Raw genomic sequence first — 15,489 nt, forward strand, 5'->3', positions numbered from 1 at the left:
CATTAGCTAACAACAACTAGCGTTAGACCCGAGCGAACTACTTTACGCAGAAACGCCAGGTCCGAAGCGGATTCACGCTGCACTTGGTTCAAGGAGAATGGGAAACGAGAGGGATGCAAAGCTCAACCTCTCTACCATAAGGCATAGTCCCATTCCGTTCCCCTAAAACAGCGTAAATCAGATAAGATGTAACTCTAGGTCATCGTTCTCGTTATTCTTTTTGATGATGATGATCATTCCGCTGTTCTTCGAGATTTTTGAGAAAAGTTCCCGGCTAACCGGGACCACCCATCCATAGGACGGACCCATGGCCCATCCTCCACACTTTCCTCGGTTTGTTTTAGTTATGTAATTATCTAACACATTAATTTGACATATAACAATCAGCTTCTTTAATTAACCTTGTTAAGCACTGGTTCCTTCACCTAATCTTATCACATGACATAGAAAAAAACAACATCAAGCAAGTTCTTTTAACATTTCATCATTTTATCTTTGAAATACAAGGAGTTCCGCCTGTAGTCTTGTCCATAATTTGCCCGAAGGCTAACCAGTAATCTCCAGGGATCACTATTCCAAGCTTTCGCCCGTCAACTAGTATGCGGGCCTCGAGATCCAATCCCGAGTCACGTTAGCCTCTTGTGCAGGACCCGGAAGGCGAGGGATTTACGACCAGAGCCCCCCTGGCATCCAAGCGTCCTCCTACACCAAGTAGAGCTTAACGAAAAGACCTCTCGCAGCGGGTTCGGTCCACGTTCCCGGCACGGTCAACAACCCCCTTGGTTAGGGTTAGGCAGGCAGTCGGGGGTAACTAAAGCTGCCTCTCCCTTCAGGCCTTTAACCTGAAGTATAGGTACTTTTTTTAATTTGTAATTCATAATTCAAACAGAGCCCTAAAATCTCTAGCAAGCACAAACATTTCCATTAATCAACCCAGTTGTATGGCAAATTGCTAAGGAAGTGTTCTTTCCTTTTTTAGTGTATTAGTAGTCGTTCTCAAGATGTCTTGTAACTTGGCAAGATCCCTTATATTCCGGTGTAGGGTATACCCAACTTGGTTAACCCTATGGTACCTTAGATATACTAGTTTCTATTTTACAACTTTCCTTATTTAGAAGGATATCCAAAACTACGTATTTTTGCAAGATAACTTGCGTAAGGATCTGCCATCCTTGATGAGGGTTTTTTTTTCCCTTTTCTCCTTGTGAATCAATCACAAAATGATTTCATACATGTTGCGCAAGTCCTGCAATGGAATAATCTGTTTAGATTCTTTAAGCTGACGTATGTCAGGCCTAGGGTTTCTTCATTCAGGGACAAACCCTAGTTTCTTATCTTTATGAAATTATTGTCCTTACGGTAAGGAAAGTAGTCAAGTGTTTAGGGTATGAATGTTTCTATGTTTAGATTGGTTTGGTTAGCTTTTGGAAGGTAATCTTACTCGTCTTGTCACGGTTTTACTATCCTTGTGACAATTAACTTTCCCAATCAATACAGTTTAATTTGGCATATAGCATAATGCCAAGATGATACAAAGACGACAATACTTCTTGGGACAAAAAGGCCTAGCTGAGAAATTGGTGTATACACACTTTATTAGTCCCAAGTCCTCAAATAGCAGGGGAAAAGTGTTAATAGAGTGTCATCGAGCAATTCCCCATTACATTTTCTTTCCAAATGAGTTCGTATATCTAATTTTTATACTTGTTAATTCCTAACATTTAACTTCCGTTTTCTTTAAAGATGAACTCATGCCAAATAACAACAGTTGCCTTGCTAAGATGTGCAACTAGCAAAGATAACTCCCTAGTAATTTGAGCATCGAAAGAAACCTTTCATGAATTTAGCCATTTTACCATGATTCGTTGCGAAAGGAATAAGACTAATGGTGCAAGATATAATTTCTACTCTTTAGGAATATTTTACTATAGTAAATGGTTAATCTTGCCTATAATTTTATAATGCTTGATGCAATTTGAAGAAAGCTAATTTGTATACATTGTCATTCATAAGCTAACTCCTTCGTTAAAAATAACTTGAACAAATATACCTATCCTTAACAATTTTTCTTTGCATGATTGACTTAAAACTGAATTAACACCAAGAAGAAAAACCTGGCTTTGAGGTGAGATATCCACATGGATACCGGGAGATGACCCTCCCGCAGCTACACCTTGGACTTTCTTCGGCGGCATCGTAGTTCGAATGTGAGATAGCCTTTTCCTTTTTCTTCTTGGAATTCCACCGTCTTCTCCTTCCTTTTTTTCTTTTACCTTTTCCCCACTCTTCCTCCTTCACTCCTCTTTTCACTCCCTCTACTTCCCTCCCTATCTTTTATCTCACGGCTATTTCTCCCTTACGGAATACCATACGAGGCCATGATGAAGAATTGGATTTTTAGGACATGGGAGTGTGTGGTCACTGGCTTGTTTGATAAAACTAAGAACACAAAGCTCAATTAAGAGAGAACTTGCACAAGAAGATCTAAAAAGTGAGTGAAGGAATTAATGCAAGGGAATGGAAGTCTGCAAGGTAGCCTACGGACAAAGTAGGCCTATGGATGTGACTTGAATAGTCTAAAGAGCTATGAGGAGGGGAAAAGGGCAAGGGCTTAGGGGGGAAGATTAAAACCGGGAGGGGAAACAAGGGGGCTTAGGGGGGAAAATTTAAACCCAGGGGGGGGTAATAAGGGCTTTGGGGGGATTAAAATTCGGAGGGGGGGAAAAACAAGGCTTGGGGGGGGGGGGGGGGGGGTTATACCGGGAGGGGGGGGGGAAACAAGGGTTTAGGGGGGAATTAAAAAAAACCCGGGAGGGGGGGAAAAACAAGGCCTTAAGGGGGATTTTAAAACCCGGGAGGGGGAAACAAAGGGGGTTTAAAGAAAAACATAAGGGGGGGGTGAAAGGGGGCTAAGAAGGTTCTTTTAGAAGCTTCCCCCTAGGAAGCTTCTAAAGCTTCCATGTGGGGGGGAAAGCTTATTCAACAGAACGTCGGGACTGGATGGACTGCAACAGTCGATGGTGATGTGGTGGAGGCCAGATGTCGGCGTGGCAGTGGCAATTCGTCTTGCTCCCTTCAGCTCAGAGATATGGCGGCGCTTCCCCTTGTCTTGCTCGGCCTCTTCTCTCACGGCCTAGCCTCCTTCTGTACAGCGGCCCCCTCCCCTCGTTTAAATAGTGGAGGGAGGGGGATCTTCTCTTCTTGCGTGTCGACACGCATGTCCTCCCTCCCTCCATAGGCTCCACCAAGGAGCTTACAGCTCCTTCTATTTCCCTCCCCCTCCAGCTCGTCAGTCGGCTGGAGGGATAAGGGGGGAAATTTTTTATTTAAAAAATTCGATAAGTCCCAATTATTTACTCAATGCAGAATATTACAATGGTGGTCATTTAATTCACTTTCAAAGTTCATGTTTTGGAGGTAGATATATTTTTTGTCTTATGCTATTGAAGATTCTATCTTGTAGAATACTTCTTTGAGCACACTTGATTTTTGAATTTAGGAACTTTGATGTCATCGAGACATGAGATGATCATTCAGCTTCAATCAGTGCAGCAAAATTTGCTTGTGGTGGTTTCAATTTGCTGAGTGCTAGTGCGGACAAGTGGTTTCAATTACTCTTCGCTACCATAATCACCAACCCTTTGCTTAGGAATTTGGATTTGAAGATGCAACATGGAGTAAGCAAGGGGCTTCCTATACCATTAAGAAGACAATTGGTCTCCCAATTCTTTACCAACAATAACTTACCAATATTGTGCAAGTAGAGAGGCAACTAGTAGATGTATTTGATGAAAGTGTATGAAAGTTTTCTAGAGCTATCTGGGGTTGTGACTAATGTGAGTAAAAGCAAGCTTATTTACCTAAGATTGAATGAGTTAGCAAAGTTGCTAGGGGATCTAGGCTTCCAAGTAGTAAAATTGGAGCTGTAGTTGCTTGATTCTAAAGAATTTGGGTGTTTTCAAGATTTTTAGCATGAGACCTTAATTACTAAGCATATGATGGAGGAATTTATTTGATTATCTTGTACATTATAAATGTTGTGAGTCAAGTAACATGTAACAGTGACCAAAAATACATGCACAGGAAAGGACTAATTTTGGCATCATGAATACAGTGAGATTAATGAAGGTTGAAGATCCATAGCCTAGATTATCATATAAGACACTAGAAGTGAAGTAGGACTCTTGTTTCACCGTGGAATATGCCTCCTAGCATCAATGATCCTAATGTGATTGAGTTGCTAGTCAATGTAGAATTCTCTCTCTTCTTGGTTACATGCTTTATATGCAAAGAACGTGGGTGCTTTGTAAAGGAATGGAGCTAAGAAGCGCCCAAGGAGAAAAGAGTGAAGATAAGGAAGAACTTCATGCAGCATAGTCACAAAAGAAGTAAAAAGAAAAAAGCTCATAGATTGAGAAGGGTAAATCCAAGAAAACAAACAACCCTCAAAAGGAGAAACCTAAATCCTAGAGATGTCAAAGTTAAAGCAATATGGAAAAACAGAAATTACTTTCATAAAATTTTCATAAAACCCAAATTACTTTCATAAAACTTTTCAAATCATAAGTCAGGTTGGAAAAACTTAAAGCTTGAAATGAATAATAGGGAAAGATTAAAAGATGGAGTGCCATCAATGCTATGCAAAAAATTAAAAGAGATATATTCAGGATAATAATTAGGAATATTATTTGAGTCCTTGAATATTGATGAGTTAACTACACTTTTATAATAACATACCAACAATGGATCGTTAGGTTACTTGTTGAGATTTAAAGGTGCCAATTTCAACAACTTGTGCTTAGGCATGCCCTTATCAAGAGAGCATGCATGTGTTTGGGTTGGGGGCTATATATGCTAGTAAGTTTATAACACTTCTTTACGATTGTTCATATCTATCATAGGCCAAGTAACATGCATGTGTTTGGGTTGGGGACTTAATTACTAAGCATATGATGGAGGAATTCATTTGATTATCTTCTACATTATGTATGCTGTGAGCCAAGTGACATGCAACAGTGACCAAAAATGCATGCACAGGAAAGGCCTAATTTTGGCATCATGAATCCAATGAGATTAATGAAGATTGAAGATCCATAGCCTAGATTATGGTATAAGACACTAGAAGTGAAGTAGGACTCTTGTTTCCCACATTGTAACTAGGGCAATGGCCAACAATTAGAGAGGGATGGTCAATGCCAACTTGAGTTGATCCAGACCACCTATAGGTGGATACACATGAATTTGTGTGTTATCTTAAAGATAACAACTAAAAAAATTTAATGACGCCCTTTATGTGGTGATTAATTCTTGCAAATCTAAAGCCTAACATGCAATTATCTATATCTTTTTCTATCAAAATAGCTTGAAGAAATTCTAGTAAATGACTAAAGCATGTGTACAATTCTAGATCACTAGGAGGAGACTTAGCCTCTTGCATAAATTCATGTAATTCATTGTTCACCACATTGTCCTCTGAACATAGTCCCCTGGCATAGTCCTTTGAGCTTGGTTCATGCAGGCTATCTAGTACACTCCTCAACCTATCCTCTTGAGAAGTTTGGTACGAGTAGGTTGTGTGGTAATCCTCTTGAGAAGCTTGGTACAAGAAAGTTGTTTTGGGTTTCAATAAGCATCCATCTTAAGTAGTAGCTATGCCCTAGAATCTCATGTCAAGAAGCATATTAGACTCAACTTGGGAGTGTATTCCTCATGCACCCCTCATGCATCTGTAACATACTTTGCTTGATGGGAAATTAGGAGCACCTTGATATTAAGACTCAAAGAAGATATATTCAAGAAATATAAGACTTGAAAAGGAAGTCAAATGGTACAAAGGATCAAAACAATAAATTCAAAATACCTTATTCTCTATTTTCTTTATTTTAAATGCTAAGGAAAAATCATCATTAGGAGCATTGGGTAGGCCCAAAAAAAGATGATAGAGAATTCCAAAGCCATGGAGAAGAAAAGTCTCAGAAGATGGTTAGAAATTTTAAACTCATACGAAGAGGGAAGTCATAGCTAGAGGTAAAAAGGTGATTCAAGCTAAGCACAAGAAACATTTGGAATTCAGGAAGAATGATGTGTTCCTCAAGCAGCAGTAGATGGAGTGGAGATCCATCTTCCCTAGGGAACATTGGAAGATATGGCAAAAATGCACTAGAAAAGTGTGGTCTAGTACTCCATAAACAAATTGAACACCCCTCTATGTAACGTGTATATGCAAAGGATAAACATGGAGGAGAGGCCCAATAAGTTTATAAAAATCCATGCATGGTGTGTCATGTGCCATCAATCTTGGGAGTCAATTCTCCATGTTCTCTGGCATTGCCTTGCAAGCAGGCTTTGTCTAAAAGAACGTGACAGGGTGGATTACAATTGCAGGCCTTAATGTAGAGGTTATGATGAAGATGGCATTGTTTGGGGACAAAGGTGTATTGGATGAAGACATATTAAACCTATGGAATGCCATCAGGGCATTAACATTAGCACCATTTGGGCCAATAAGAATGATCAAATATGATCTACTATCTAGATAGACTATAAGAGAAGTTCTTGCAACATGTAGAAAGATGAGGAGGAGAGAGCATGTCCTCAAAGTGGGGGTACAAGCTCCTTAGAAAGACAAACTTTTGAAGCCTGTGGTAAGGCTTTTTGGAGCCCAATAGCATATTTTTCCATGAACCTCAAAATACTTTGTGATCGAACCTTCACATTAAAAGAAGGAAAGAGAGAATAGAGTTCTCTTTTGATTTTCGCAACAGCACGAGTATTCATTCAGACTGTGCATAATCGAGGGCTAACAATGGGGCAAGGGCTCTGCTACTACATGCATCCAACATCCAATGCCCGGCATCGCAATCCATCGCATCGAGCATTAATCGATCCCATGGAAGCCCAAGACTCATGGCAGCTCACTCAGGTCTGGCTGCAGTGGAAGGCCAAGGTGCAGGCCCTCCGATTCGCCCTCGTCTCCAAGAGCCCTAATTCCCATGTCAGGCAGCTTGTGAAGGGCTGCATGAGCATCTACAAAGCCTCCCACAAACCTCCCCCCACCACTGATGGATTGCTTGCAACTATTTCAGGTCAAGCTTCACACACTTTTTATTTGTTGCATTGCTTGTGGATTGCATTAACTTGTATTGAATTGTTCCATTGCGAGACTCTTAGGTCCATAAGCCCATACAACAAGAAGAATTCCTTCATTATTCCATTTTTCCCATAAGTCCATACGACAAGAAGCATTCCTTCACAATTCCATTTGTCCCCATGGCCTGCATTTCAGCAAATGAAAACTTAGAACTTTTCTGCAACACATCCTATGAAAGACAACAGAATAAACATATAGTGATGGTTGTCCAAGAGAATTCCCTAACACAAATGTACTCTAAGCTAGCATTAAAAAAGCACTAATAATATTCTATTGGAATTGGATACTGCATGACTTACCTTCATTGCATTAGGGAGCCATGTATAGAGTACTTTCAGTACATAGTTGGTAGTCATTCTATCCGAACATGCACAGAATACTAATCTAAACATGCTCAATGGCTTACTTTCATTGCCTCAAGATGGGCTTATTGATTGCTCAAACCATTCAAACACTCTAGCTTGTTTCTCAAAGTTATTCTTAGCACATATTATTTCTCTTCTTTCCAAAACTCTCATCAGCTTGACTAATAGCTTGGTTTACACATATTGTGTCTAGTAAGTAAAACATTCAAGCTAAAATGATAAATTTCAGAGAATCTATTGTATATACGTGTGTAGGTGATAGAGTGAGATTTGAATCCACTTTTGGGTGGCCAAGAAGAGAATGCAAGTATTCTTTGGCTTTACTGTGTTTGATTCTTTCTACTTGCCCCCACTAAATAGAGTTTTGTGTTGAGGCATGTTTTCTGGTATTGGTTAAAGTTTTTTCCTACAGGGCGTCATTCCTCTACTCTTGAAGCAGCATTTATGTGGATAGGTGGTTGGAGGCCCACATCAGCTATAACACTCGTGTACTTGAAAATGGGTATTGATGTGCAGAAGCTTAATGGTTGCATAAGCCACGATGTGACATGCCTGTTGTCAAAGACATAGTTAGCTTCAATGGATGCTTTGCAGCATTACATGCACCAGGCAGAGATGGAGCTTTCAAATCAACTAGCAACCATGCAAGTGAACCTTTGCTTCTTGAGTTTTCTGTTGCAATTTATCCTGTTTCTGCCAAGTCATTTTGAAGTTGTCTGCCATGGTCTGGCATGATGCGCACAAGAACTTTTCAACAAATTCTCACTATACTTTCCACATTGTGAATTACAACAACATCATGAGCTTCTGCAAGGGAGGGACCACATACCTAGCTCGGTGTGGTTGCTCCCTGCCCCCGACCAGGTATGTGGTCCCTCCCTCACAGAAGCTCATGATGTTGAATACTATAAGTAAAAACAAGGGAAAAGATCCCCTTTTCCCAGAGACATGGGAAAGTGTCTAAAGCTACTTGTGATTCATAATATTCTAGCTTTTCTAGGTTTGCTAAGCCTGACTACTGCTTTGGGTTCTTTCAGATGCTTATTGCAGATCAAAGCATGAAAGAAGCCATAGGGATTGGGAGCTCTTCTTTCATCATGTCACACAACATAGTGCAAGGACAACAATTAATGGAGTCAAAGCATGAAACTTTGAGTTCGCTGTTAAAGCGATCAAACTCTCTCATGCTGCATACCCTCCAAGAGCTACAAAACCTGCTGACCCCAGTACAGGCAGTCCATTGCACACTTGCAGCCTTTGAGCTGGTTTTTGCTTTGAAAACATTGGACCTAAAGACCAAATCAAAGATGGAGGATGATAGAGAGAACCACCAAGTATTGTCTATGTCTCCTCCCTGTTCTGCAGATGCTGCTTTTGCAGACCACCTTATTGCCAAGGAAAATATCATGTTGATGGAAGAGAATCACCAGTGGCTTATTGCAAAGAAGCCACATTACTTGATGGAATCAAACACACATTAGCTGACTATGAAGAAACCATCTTACCTGATGACCAAGTATATACTTCAGCTAGTGTAGAAGAAAATGCATGTACCTGTGAAGGTGAAGACAGGAGAGGGACAGAGCATGTAGATTCGTTGAGTTCCACAGCTTGCAGTAAGCCTGCATAAGTCCAGATTATAAGCTTGTGCATGAATGAGCTATCATGGGCTGCCATGTGTTTCAATTTTTCCTTTTTACCAACCCCTGTTCCGACAGATGATTCTTAAGTTATTAATTTTTGAAGTAATTCTCGTGAATTGGACAGTTTTCCATATGAACGCATCATTATTGCTTTGGAACCCTGATCTGATGTGTCAGGCCTATTCTACCCCTTCCCCTTGATATTTTTTCTTTTTACTTCGTGTCATTTCGATGCACGATTCATCCGTTATTAATTTTTGCGGGTTTTCGAGTCTTTTTAGTGCTTATTTTTTACATTTTTCCATGTGAACCTGCCCTATTTTCACCGGAATTCCAGCTTGATTTGACAACCGTGTCCTGCCACCCTTTCCCCCACTTTTTCCTTTTCCCTTCTCCCTCTTCTGACTGCCGGATTTTAGTTATTAATTTTTTCGAGTGTTATTGAATGCATTTTTTGTGTTTTTTCCACGTGAACCCATCCTAATTTTTCCCAAACTGAGTTTTGATGTGCCAGCCCTATGAATTCTTTTTTTTTTGGCATTTTTTCTTTTAACCGCCTGCTATTCTGAAGCACGGTTTTTCGCGTATTAATTTTCGAGTCCATTTTCGGGCCCATTTTTGGGGATTTTTTCCACGTGAACGCATTCTATCTCACTTGGAACTATGTTTTCTCATGATAGGTTGTCGGACACATTGTTCTGCACACATTTCCTTCTTTTCGTACTTCATTCAGATACACAGATTTTTCGATATTAATGCCCGTATGTGTTTTCGGGTTTTTTTTGGTGTTTTTTCCATGTGAACACCCTGATTTTGTCCCGAAACCCGTGTCACATGTTTCCGACATTTTTCCCTCATCTTCCGGCACATTTTTCCTTTTTACGGATTTTTGATCCGACAAACGGTTTGGATTTTATTAATTTTTCTTCATTTTTCCTGTTAACCACGTTTCTCGCCTTGCGCGTGAATGTACTTGTTTTTGGTTTTACGCACCTCAAGACACCCCCATGGCATCCGCGGCTAGAGCGTCCCCGTCCCTGCTCGTTTGACCCCGTCATTGCAAATTTTTTTTACCCCTACCCGCGCATGCACACGGGCCAGGGATGTGTTCTTCTATTTTATTATTTCTTTTATTTTTCTTTTTTTCATTATTTTAAAAGAAAATACACACACAATTTTTTTTAAAAAAACCAAATGAACAGAAAGAAAACCAAGCATTAAAAAAACCAAAAAAAAAAGAAAAAAAGAAGAAGAAGAAACAAAAAGAAAGAGAAACAAAAAGGAAAAAACAAAATAACAAGAAAAAAAGAAAATGCATTATTTTTATTTTTATTTTTTATTTTTTTAAACAAAAAAAAAAGAAATTCCTTACCTGTCCATTGCGCGCGTCTCCTCCCTGCTCCTTCCCCTTCCTCTTCTTTCCTCCCTCCTTCTTCCTCCCCTTTCTCTCCTGCTCCTTCTCCTCCTCCCTTTCTCCTTCTCCTTCCCCTTCTCTTCTCCTTCTCCCCCTTTCTTCATGTCTCCTCCTCCTCCTCTCTCTCCCTCACCGCCGCTCGTGGCCGCCTTCCTACTGCCTTGGCCGCTGCCAGACTCCCTCGCTCCGGCCGCCCTCCTGCTGCCTCGGTTGCCGCCAGACTCCCTCGCTCCAACCGCCCTCTAGCTGCCTTGGCCACCACTAGACTCCCGTGCTCCGATCGCCTGCTGCCTTGCGCCACCGCCTGGACATCGGAGCCGCCCTCGTCCCCTGTCGACCTTGACTGCACCTCTACCACCTGACGCCAGCACCGAGCCGCTGTCCACCTCAACCGCGTCTCCGCCTCCCCTTCCTCGGTTGCCTCCGCCTCAGCTTCCATCACCCTCCTCCACCAACAGCTCCTCCTCCTCTTCCTCCTCCCCCCTCAAACTAACCTACCTTAAGTTACACTAACCTAACTTTAGTTCAATTAACCTACCTTTAGTTAACTTCACCCCACTATAGTTAACCTATCTAACCTTAGTTAGTCCCCACTAACCTAACTAGGGTTAGGTCCCAACTAACCTAACTGTAGTTAGTATCACTAACCTCACTCAGGTTAGTTCCACCCACCACTAACCTAACGTAGGGTTAGTTGGCCCCAGTTAATTGACCCTAGTTAGTTACCCCCACTGACTTTACCCCTAGTTAGTTTCCACCTTTACTAACTTCACCCTGGTTAGTTAGGACTTGACTAACTACCTTAACTTGACTAACCAACCTAGACTAACTTAATTGACCTACCTAGCCTAGACTAACTTAGACTAACCTAATCAACCCTGACTAACCTAGCTAGACCAGACTTGACTTACCTTGACTTAACTGACTTACTTAGACTAACCTGACTTAGTTTACTTGACTTGACCTTATTTACCCAACTAACCTAATTTACATCATTTAATTGATTTAGTTAATTTCAAATTTTCATTTAAATTTAGAAAAATTATCGAAAAAATTCTAAAAATATCCCCTATTTTTGTAATTATTTGGGATATTTGTCAAGTGGAAATTAAACCAAATAAATTGTATAAAATTTTAATTTTGAAAATTCATTCAAAATTACATAAAAAATGAATAAAATTCATTACAAAGTAGTAAAAATACAGAAATACATTAAAAAAATCTCACAAAATTCCACACATCCCTCTGCCCTTTTTCTACTAAATTTTCACTTAATTTTTCTTTTATAAAAGGCAAAAATGTTTTTTGAAGCACCAAAACCATCATTAAAATTCATTTAAATCCTACAAATCATCTACAACTCCTGATTGAATTAACAGCAATTGTGGACATTTCCTACATGGCTATAATTTTATTTTTCTATATATCTTGATTTGATTATTATTATTATTAAAAATAAAATAAAACAAAAACAAATAAATCAAACTAAACAATAAATACAAACCAAACACAATACAAAATTAAAAAACAAATTAAAAATAAAATACAAATCAATAAAAACACTAAGGTTTTCTATTTTTTGTTCAGTCAGTGGTCTTTGATTTTGTTTGACTGGATTCATTGCTTTTGGGGGACTCCTCCATGCGCCTCCAGGCCATTGCATACACATCCCTACCAGGTATTTATTTTTTGAGCTTTCTTTATTTTCATTACCCCCTTAATCACAATTAATTGCTAAAATAAACTATTTATTCACCCACATTTTCCACGCCCATTCGTACTCAATACACAATTTAATAATTTTGAAATCAACCAGCCGTTCACTTTGCACGCACTACGTGCGCTTAAGAGGCACCTTAATTTTTAATAAAAATGAACCAACTGTCCGAAGAAGCACGCGCTGGCAAAAAAGTGCTCCACATCACTATTAATTTTTAATTAAGGAATTTGCATTTAGTGACCCAGTTTGGGAATCGTAGTCCGGGTTGTGATAAAGTACAATTTCATCATAATAATTTGTAATTAAAATTTTAAAAAGGAACCGTCGTTTTTTTATTAAGATTTATAACCTAGTAAAATGTCACCCATTGTTAATAATTTCTTAAAATGAACCCTTCATTAAACTAATTCTCCCTCACTGCACTTTTTTTCCCTTTTTAATAAACCCGCTTCGTGGAATGGACGCGTAAAGGTCTTTTAGTTGACACTGATGGTCAAGGTTATGGTCAAGTCTTGATGTACATTTTTTTGGTCGTCTGATTTGTCTACGTGTTACGATTACGGGTGCGGTGTGAAGTTCTTTCCTTCTTGCCTGATACGGGGATTTGGGTGCATGTTTATTGCATCACATGAAGTTTTCGATCGCATATGTATAGAGGTCATGTCGAATTTTTTCTAGGATGTGTATTGTCAGGGGTGGTAAATGGATTAGCTACGTCTATGTATGTGTGTCCTTCTTTTTTATTGATTCCTTTTTGATAGCCCTTTGGTTGTTTTGCAGGCATTCTTTGTGATTGTCTATATTGTGGTGTGTGTGTTTTCCATTTGAATCGCGCCTCACGCTCCTCCTCCTATCCAGTATGTCCCATTGGTTAGTAGGGATTACTCTTTCCTACTGACTTTTAAGCCTATCGCAAAAGTCGAACTTGCGACTTTCGTGGCTTCCTCATTTTCCTTGATTCTAGATGATCCATCCATGTGTGATGAGTTCCTTGCCTCATACAGCAAGAAGTCAGGATTGGTTCATGGTGCTTCCATGACATTGACACCCCGAGGGTTAGGGAAGGCTCTGTCTCTTCCCTACAAAAGAAGAGCCCTTTCTTATAGCTACACAACTATTCTCCAATTATGAGATTTTGAAGCTGTTACAGAAGCAGACCAAGAAAATTCTAGATGTTAAGAAAGTAATTAACACTTGAGGAGTTTCCTTTTCCATGATCACTAATCCTGTGTGAAAGTTGGTCTGCCAATTCCTCCAAGACAGGTTTATGCATGCCAAAACGCCATCCCATTACTTGTTCAAAGAGCTCTTTACAGCTTCTAGGATGGTGTTGAAAGGAGTGGCTATTGATTGGAGCACTTACCTACTCACAAAGATGGATCAACATTTCCTCAAAGTAACCAGGGGCAATGTTACAAATGTTACCTATGGATCCTATCTGTATGCTTTCTTGACATATTCAGGCTTAAAGAAGGGTATACTTCCACCTCCTCCCTTTGATCCAGTACCTCCCCCTCCACCTTCAAAAGAGTTAGAACCTATTGATATAGAGAATCTGGATTCTCCTCCTCCCCTGGTCATTCATCACAAACTCTTGAAGCGTATAGCAGATAAAGCTCCTTTAGTTCGTCCTTCAGTTACAATTCCTGCTACATCTGGTAGTGACCTCCCTGCTTATCTCACATGTAACAACCTGTTCAGGGCACATAGAGAGGGTTCCTTGGGCATATCAGTCCCTTCATTGAACAGTTTAGTATCGGGAGATGCCATTCCATTTCTCTGTAAAGACATCCAGAGCTCGATTGAACTTTTCGTGACAGCCTGTGTTCAAGAGTTGTATGCTTCCTTTTATGAAGAAGTAATGTAGTCCAAAGACCAGTTGCATATAAGGCAACATCAGAATTAGCCTCTGCCAAAGACACACTAGCAGATCTGTTAAAGTTGATGGAGCAAAAAACCCAAATGATTGAGACCCAAAGAGAAGAGATATCTTCTTTGAAGATTCAGTTAACAGAAGCTCAATCAGAGGTCACTAAAATCTCAGAGGAGCAAGAGAGGATGTCCAAAGAAGCTCAAGAGTTTCAGACTCTTTTAGATGCAAAACTCTCAGCCTTACAGACTGCTCATGACACAGTGGAATCACAAGTTTCCTAAATCAAGCAGTTGCAAGACCAACTGGCACAGTCATGGTCTGTTCCTCCAAGCCCTAATGTTCCTTTGATCCTTTCTCTCTCAAAGCAGGACTTGGCAGTTCTCCAGAGACAGGCTACGTTGTGTCCTTTATTTCAAGATAAAGTGAAAAGATTGCAATCTAGGATGGATCTACTATGGTCTACATTTGAGCATTTCCAGGAATATGTTCCTCCGGACCATTCTTTCTTTGTCAACTATCAATTGCAGAAGTTGTCCTTTTACATGAAGCTTTCAACGATGGATCTTCCTCTTCCAGAGGATAGTTGGAGTGGGGCTTGGTCTCCTGAGTTGCTGACAGAAGTGGTCCGTATGGTGTTTGAAGATTCTGTGATGACGGATACCATGTTGCTGTCATATATGTATCTACGGGGAGATTTGTTGATTCCAGATGAAGTAGATATGGCCTGGTATGTGGGAGATGTAGTTTTACAAGTTGTTTTATATGTCAACTATTTGGAGTTGCGGATAGATGACATATTCTAGTGTTATCCCTCAAAAGTGGCCACTTGCCCTGATAATTCTTGGCACTCAATGATTGATTCTGTGATCTTGAATCAACGTCAGAACGCAGCTTCTACATATGTACAGAGCACTAACCAACTGAGGATGGATCTCTTAGCTCACCTTTCCAAAAGCCATCCATTTGATTCAACCTTTTTTGATGCCTATCAAAGAAGATTTGTCTTAGGTCATTCTATTCCTAGCCTACTGTACTATCAACAAATGGCTCATCCTTATGATGCCTATCTTTCCCTTTATCAAACTAATTCAATAGCAATATTTTCCTCAAATTCCCATATTTACCTATTGCTCTTTTATCGAAGATAGAGTTTTTTTCCCTTCTCCACCATGCCCTTCTCCATCTATCCATGTACCTTCTACCTTTCCTATTTATCAATTGACACCCTTCCTAACTAATTCCCTAAAATTTTCAGCCACTCCTTCTTTAACTTATTCCTCCTTTTATGATTTTTCCTACCCATCTCTTCATCCTCTTTTACTTA

General features: G+C 39.9%; 1 pseudogene; it reads left to right on the forward strand.

Moving 5' to 3' along the window:
* The first annotated feature begins 6,805 nt into the window (after window positions 1–6,805).
* On the forward strand, window positions 6,806–8,996 carry LOC148041215 (transcription factor TGA2-like; annotated as a pseudogene).
* Window positions 8,997–15,489: the final 6,493 nt, after the last annotated feature.

Source organism: Lygodium microphyllum, chromosome 1, assembly GCF_053477565.2.
Source record: "Lygodium microphyllum isolate KBCC chromosome 1, Lygodium_microphyllum_v1.1.10, whole genome shotgun sequence".
Lineage (NCBI taxonomy): Eukaryota > Viridiplantae > Streptophyta > Polypodiopsida > Schizaeales > Lygodiaceae > Lygodium > Lygodium microphyllum.